Consider the following 7348-nt stretch of genomic DNA (forward strand, 5'->3'; position numbering starts at 1 on the left):
GTAAATATTCACGTCTGGATGGGGACATTCAAATATTTGTGGTTATAGCTATAATCTGCCCATTTTCTACAGAAAGGATTGTGTATGAGTCTGACAGATGCTCTTTTTTTGAAAGGACATGGGCTAGTTCAGCAACATTTCCAAAGCAGCTGTGTGTCCTTCTCTTTAATGTTCTGACAGGTGGACAAAGAAGCCACAAGATGCTCTGGCAACCAAGGCAAAGTAGCCACATCAGAATGGCAACTTGTATCACTTGCGTTTGTGTGGTAGACGGTTTGCTCACCTTTAAATTGCCTTCTAGTATTGCAAAGAGTGTAATATTATGAGACAATTTGAAATTGGTTTTCATTTTTTAAAATAGTTTTTGAGTTATTTAGCTTTTTATTCAGCAGCTCTGCAGTTTGCCATTTTAGCGATTTGGTTGCTATCAGGGCCGAACTGAGAACACATATCGGCCGTGGCAAAAAAAACAAAACAAAGCAGCCCACATATAAATGTACGACATTGGACACCAACTCCTCCCCATGTTTAAAAAAAAAAACATTGGTGGTCAGGGCCAACCCCATACAACTAAAAGAAAAAAATGGTGGTCAGGGCCCCCAAATAAAAGTTAAAACAAAATTGGTGGCCACTCCCCTAAGGTAAAAAAAAACATTGGTTGCCAAAGTTAAGAAATTAGTGGCCAGCCCTCCTAGTTAAAAAAATTAGCATCCACCCCCCCACACACTTTAAAAACATTGGTGGCCAGGGTCCAAACAAAAAAAACAAACGGTCGTCAGGGCACTCCCCGCCATAAAAGATACAAATGGTGGCCAAGAATTTAAGAATGGTGGCCAAGGATTTAAAGAAAAAAAAGACCATTGGTGTTCAGTGGAAACTTATATTCGAAATTTGGTAGGCGGTCTTTTTCCAGCAGCTTCTTCTGTTCTCTTTTACAGCTTCCAGCTTTGGTTCCCATTAGGCAGCTTCGAGCCTCAACTCCCATTTGGCGTCTCGCAGCTTCAGCTCCCATTCATTGGTTTCCACTCAGTGGATCCTGGGTTCCCCCAGCCCACTTAACTATAAATGGAGTGGTGATTTTGCAGTAGGAAACATCACATTTTTAAAGGACATAAAGAGCACCCACTTTAATCATTACGGGGGCCCTTTTTTTGCATTCCAGTTCAAAGGTAAATCCCTGTAATATACTATAATTAAGGTATTATTTATTGTAGTAACCTTTATTTCAATGTACACATTCTTAGTCTAGGGGTTCCATATTTTCTGTAAATACAGCTTTACTACATTTTTTAATATTGTGTTCAGTATATAATATTGACATCAATTATAATTGATAATTTATCATCCATGGGTCAACTTTAAGTCACATTAGGATAAGCAGAAATGCACACTTCTACAGCAATTACAATACAGGAAAAAATATATATATAGTCCTAGAATGGTTTGTGAATACAGGCAGTCCCCGGGTAACGTACGAGATAGAGACTGTAGGTTTGTTGAATTTGTATGTAAGTTGAAACATATACATTTACTTATTAAATGAAACTGAGACAGATGACTGTCTTAACATAGTATTTACTTTTACCTTTCTGTGCTCTACACTAGACAACACACACCAGAGGGGATTGGGGCAGGTGGTTTATTAAAGCTAAATTCTAATAAAAGTCAAGCAAACCACAGTATGTTACTGTAACAACCCCCTGTGAGTTGTATGTAAGTTCGATGTTACTCAAGGACTCCCTGTAAACATGTTTTTACTTATCTAGAGTGTGCTAGTCCTACCTGCAAAACTATGTACAGGCACAGGACCTGTTATCCAGAATGCTCTGGACCTGGGGTTTTCTGGATAAAGGGTCTTTTTGGAATTTGGATCTTCGTACCTTATATCTACTAAAAAAAAAAATATTTATATATTAAATAAATAAACCCCAGCTGGATACATTCACATACTCCTAGTTACTAACCAATATTATTTGCCTGCACTTTGTCAATTCTTCAAATAAATGGGAATAATTATTAATACAGCTAATAAATTATGTATTTGTATAGTTTTTTGCAATAGGTATACAGGTATGGGACCTGTTATCCAGAATGCTCGGGTCCTGGGGTTTTCCGGATAATGGATCTTTCCATAATTTGGATCTTCATACCTTAAGTCTACTAGAAAAATATTTAAGCATTACATAAACCCAATAGGCTGGTTTTACATCCAATAAGGATTATTTATATCTTAGTTTGGATCAAGTACAAGGTACTGTTTTATAATTACAGAAAAAAAGGAAATCATTTTGAAAAATTTGGATTATTTGATTATAATGGAGTCTATGGGAGATGGGATTTCCGTGTTTCTAAGCTTTCTGGATAAGGGGTTTCCTGATAACGGATCCCATACCTGTATTTGCTGCAAAAATAAAATAAGGATTAATAAAGGGATGGTTCACCTCTAAGATAACGTTTCTATTATTTAGGGCCTATCCTAGTAGTTTTCCAGTCTCTTATATCAATGTTGTTCATTCGCAATTGAATAATGCAGTGTAGTACTTTATTCTGAATTTTGGTGCCTGGGAAGTAAAACCACCTGCTAAAGATTGCAAGAAGATCAGCCATTATGTTACCAATTGTTGTATAAGCAACCCCCCCCCCCCCCCAGAGTATGTCAGTGGCTTTTTAAAGGAATTGTTCAGTATAAAAATAAAAACTGGTTAAATAGATAGGCTGTGCAAAATATAAAATATTTTGAAAAGAGTTAGTTCGTCAAAAATGTAATCTATAGGCTGGAGTGACTGGATGTCTAACATAATAGGCAGTACTTTGCATCTCTCTTGGTTCCACTGACTGGTTACCAGGCAGTAATTAATCAGTGACTTTAGGGGGGGGGCACATGGGTCATAACTGTTGCTTTTGAATCTGGGCTGCATGCTAAGGATCAATTGCAAACTCACTGAACAGTTACTGTATGTCCCATGTGGCCCCCTTAATGGAGAAATAAACCCTAATAATGAATATGGTTAAAATGCCATATTTTATATGCCGAACTCACAGCACCAGCCTAAAGTGTCAGCTGTTCAATAGCAGCAATCAGTAATGTAACTAGAGGTGGGCGGGCCCTGGCACAGGACGTGCAGCCAGGCCCCCGCCCCCCTCCGTACGCCATTTTCTGCCGCCGGAGTCAGTGGCGCGTGAGCTGCCGGTGGGCCATAAGGGGGTGCGGGCCCATGCTAAATCGCAGCCCCTGCTCCCCCCGTAGTTACGCCACTGGCAGCAATGATCCAGGACTTCAAACTTGTCACAAGGGGTCACCAACTTGGAAAGTGTCTGTGACACTCACATGCTCAGTGGGCTCTGAGCAGCTGTTGAGAAGCTAAGCTAAGGGGTCGTCACCGCAGAAAATGAGGTTGGCCTGTAATATAAGCTGATGCTACAGGACTGATTATTAAATTCTGATGCTATTTGCACTGGTTTATGTGCTGCCATGTAGTAATTATCTGTATTAATTACTAATCAGCCTTGTAGTGTGACATTTCTAGTCTATAGGGGCAGATTCCCTATAGGGCGAAGTGACTAACGCTAGCGAAAATTCGCCTGCGGACATTATTTCGGTACTTTGCCAATTACCTAACGTGTGCAGGCATCACTTCGCTAGCGAAGGAGATAGACGGTACCGTTGCTTTGCACTCTAACACCAGGTGAATTTTAGCTCTGGCAAACGTACGTAACTCAGAGATGAGGATTTTACTAAAGGTTACCTCTTGCGCCAGACTTGCCTTCGCCACCTCAGACCAGGCAAAGTGCAATGGAGTGGATAGGACTTCCTAAATTTTTTGTTAAAAAATCCCCAAAAAGTCCCAAAAAACACTGGCGTCTTTTCCTTTTTTCTGAGTGATAGCCTGCAAAACACCGTAAAAATTTTTTTGGGTTCCCCCCTACATTTCCTAACATACGGCACATAAACTATACACTGGGCTCATGTGTAGGGCATTATTAACAACTCTATTTTATTTTGTTAAGGTTCCCTGGCATTGTGTAATGTAATGTATTTGCTGCAACATATACGTCCATTCAACTTTCACTTCCCGCCGTATGCAAATTAACCAACGCTAGCGCAACTTTGATTTGCTTGCCAAAGTAACACTAGCGCAACTTCGACAGCGTTCGGCGCCCTGAACGCAACTTTTCATTTTAGGAAATTAGCATTGTCCTAGCGAATTTACGCCTGGCGAAGTGTTGCAAAGTGGGCGAAGCGGACACTAGCGAATTTGCGTCGCTTTAGGGAATATGCCCCTATGTGTTCTGTATATTGTGAGTCAGTCCCTAAGCTCAGTAAGTGACAGCAGCACAGAGCATGTGCAGTGAATCAGCAGAAAAGAAGATGGGGAGCTACTGGTGCATTTTTGGAGACAAAGATCTTTACTGCTAAAGGGCTGTGGTTACCTTGGGCTGGTACAGAAACAAAATAATGTACAACATTTCTAGCTACTTTTTTAGTTAAGCTTTAGTTTTCCTTTAAAGTCACTGACTAACTCAGAGTGAGAGAGCTGAGAGAGAAGAGCTGAGAGAGCAGGTAGTTGTGTTCTGTTATGTTAGACATTCAGTCACTCCAGCCTTTATAGATACAGTACATTTTTGGCTAACTAACTATATTAGAAACATCTTTTATTTTTACACTGAAGAATTCATTTGTTTTGTTGTATCTTCAAGTACCCTGAAAATACACATTTATACACAAAAAAGAATTATCTTCAGAGCACCCAAGTTTAAAGAATCTTTATTGATAGTTGATGCATTGGAACCACCAGGCATTTGTTTCTCAAAGCTAAAATAGATTTTATAAACTTTTTAAATACATCTGTTAATGAGCGTTGTTAAAAGTATCCTGCAGATACTTTGTTCCCTACCTAACTAATGAAGCAACCACTCTCTCTTCAATTTGTGCTAATAATAAGAGACAGTTCTGAACCCAAACATCAAGATATATGGGGTGCCATTTGTTCCAAATCAATTTATTATTTAAAAAGCTATATCACTAGATTTTCTGATCGGATCGGGGAACAACTCGATACAATCAAGCAAAAATCTGAATTGTGTGATTTTTTTCCCCAAATCGCTCGATTTCTTTCAGGCCTTTCCCTGAAAAGCCCCAATTTTCAGCATTTTTGCCCGAAAAAACAGTAATAGTTGGATTTTCAGGCTAATTCCAGCACAGACCACAGAAGTTACTGTAAGTAACTTTACACATCACTGCGTCTGTTTCATGGATGTTATACATTTGTGAGACAGATTTCTTAAAATGTACAGAATGGAGTTTGTAATATAATGATATCCTTTTGTGCACAAACCAAATTTTGTTCTTATTCTCTAATAGAAATAGGTATTTTTATATTTTTTTATCTGTGTATGTAGTCACAAATACTTTTGTACCATGAGAGACATTCATGCTACAGTATGTACTGTATTCTGTATCTCTGAACTATCTTGCACTCATAGATCAGCTACCTTCTGAAAGAACCCAGCCCTTGTCAGAATAAATCATCAGGGAATTTTCTAAACTCTCATTAGCCCCAAGCAGTGCCATTACCAGCTTAACAAAACAAACACAAGACACACAGAGAACAGAAGGCATCTGGCAAAGAACAAGCTATTTATGCACATTAAACTCCCAGAGGCTATACCCATCCTTAGTAAATATTCGTGTACCCACCTGTACACCTAAGACTAAACAACATGAACCTTTGCATTTGAAATTGTGCTGCACAGGCAAGCTCAGGCATAAACTGAGACTTTTGTGATTAACTATATGCGTGTGTTACTACAAGACCAAAACCCTAGAAACCCATACATATTTGGAAACACATTCTGTTGAATCCAACATAAGTAAATATGTCTTTTTGTCCAAACTAGAATTTATTGTTTTTTACTTTTTAATTTCTGAAAAATCACCTTAAAGCCTCCAGTTTTCAGAATCTTTTTCCCACAGGTCATTAGATACCAAGATAAAAACATACTAAATAAGAATGTCATTGATCTAAAGAACTGTTTGATGTCCTAGGTCAGGGGTCACCAACCTTTTATACTCGTGAGCAACATTTGAATGTAAAAAAGAGTTGGGGAGCAACGCAAGCATTAAAAACTCATGGGGATGTCAAGTCAGAGCTGTTATTGGCCGTTTGGTAGCCCTTATATGGATTGGTAGCCGACAGGAGGCTCTATTTGGCAGAACAGCTGGGTTTTAAGCAACCAAAACTTGCCTCCAAGCCTGGAATTCAAAAATAAGCACCTGTTTTGAGGCCACTGGGAGCAACATCCAAGGGGTTGGTGAGCAACATGTTGCTCGCAAGCTACTTGTTGGGGATCACTGTCCTAGGTGTATAGGTTTTACAAAAGTATATGACATGTAGGGGCCCAAATTGATTTTGGATTTGTATGTGCTAATTTAGTTGGATAGCTTGTCTTTGTCCCAATTTGCAGGTATTGTTTTGTTGTACAGGTATGGGACCTGTTATCCAGAATGCTCGGGACCTGGGGTTTTCCGGATAACGGATCTTTCTGTAATTTGGGTCTTCAGGCCTTAAGTCTACTAGAAATTCATTTAAACATTAAATAAACCAAATAGGCTGGTTTTGCTTCCAATAAGGATTAATTATATCTTAGTTGGGATCAAGTACAAGCTACTGTTTTATTATTACAGAGAAAAAGGAAATCATTTTAAAAAATTTGGATTATTTGGATATAATGGAGTCTATGGGAGACCATTCCGTAATTCGGAGCTTTCTGGATATCGGGTTTCTGGATAAGGGATCCTATACCTGTACTAGATGCCCCATGCTTCATTTTTTTTCAAATAAGGTTTAATGTTTGAAGTGCAATCTCAGAACACTGGATCAACTAGAATTTTCCCACAGATGTCAGTATTTATCTCACTATGAATTAGGTATCTGCAGCTTCCTACTGAACACCTAATAGTTGTACCTGATGTTAGCTGCAAATGAAATGGTTCAACCCAACAGAAAATTCACCTTGTGCTGCAGTAGTCATTTAACAGAAAATTACCATAAACTGTAAAATACAAGATCAGCTCTGGAAAAGACACCAACATAAACAGGGTTCTAATCAAGTAAACCTAATGCCCTTCACTTTAAAGGCTGGTTCTTTCTGTAGGGCATTGTTGACAAGTTTTTGGCTCTAGGACTATTACATTACACCTATTCAGTGACCATTCATTATTTTAGTCATGGGACACGTCTGGGCAATAGGGTATCTGTACATTGTACTTGTAAACGCTTATTATGAAGTCACAGGTAAGCCCTAGATAATTCAATTATTTTGCAATTTATTTTTATTTATTTATTTT

This window comes from Xenopus laevis, chromosome 2S (genome assembly GCF_017654675.1).
Source record: "Xenopus laevis strain J_2021 chromosome 2S, Xenopus_laevis_v10.1, whole genome shotgun sequence".
NCBI classification, from domain to species: Eukaryota; Metazoa; Chordata; class Amphibia; order Anura; family Pipidae; genus Xenopus; species Xenopus laevis.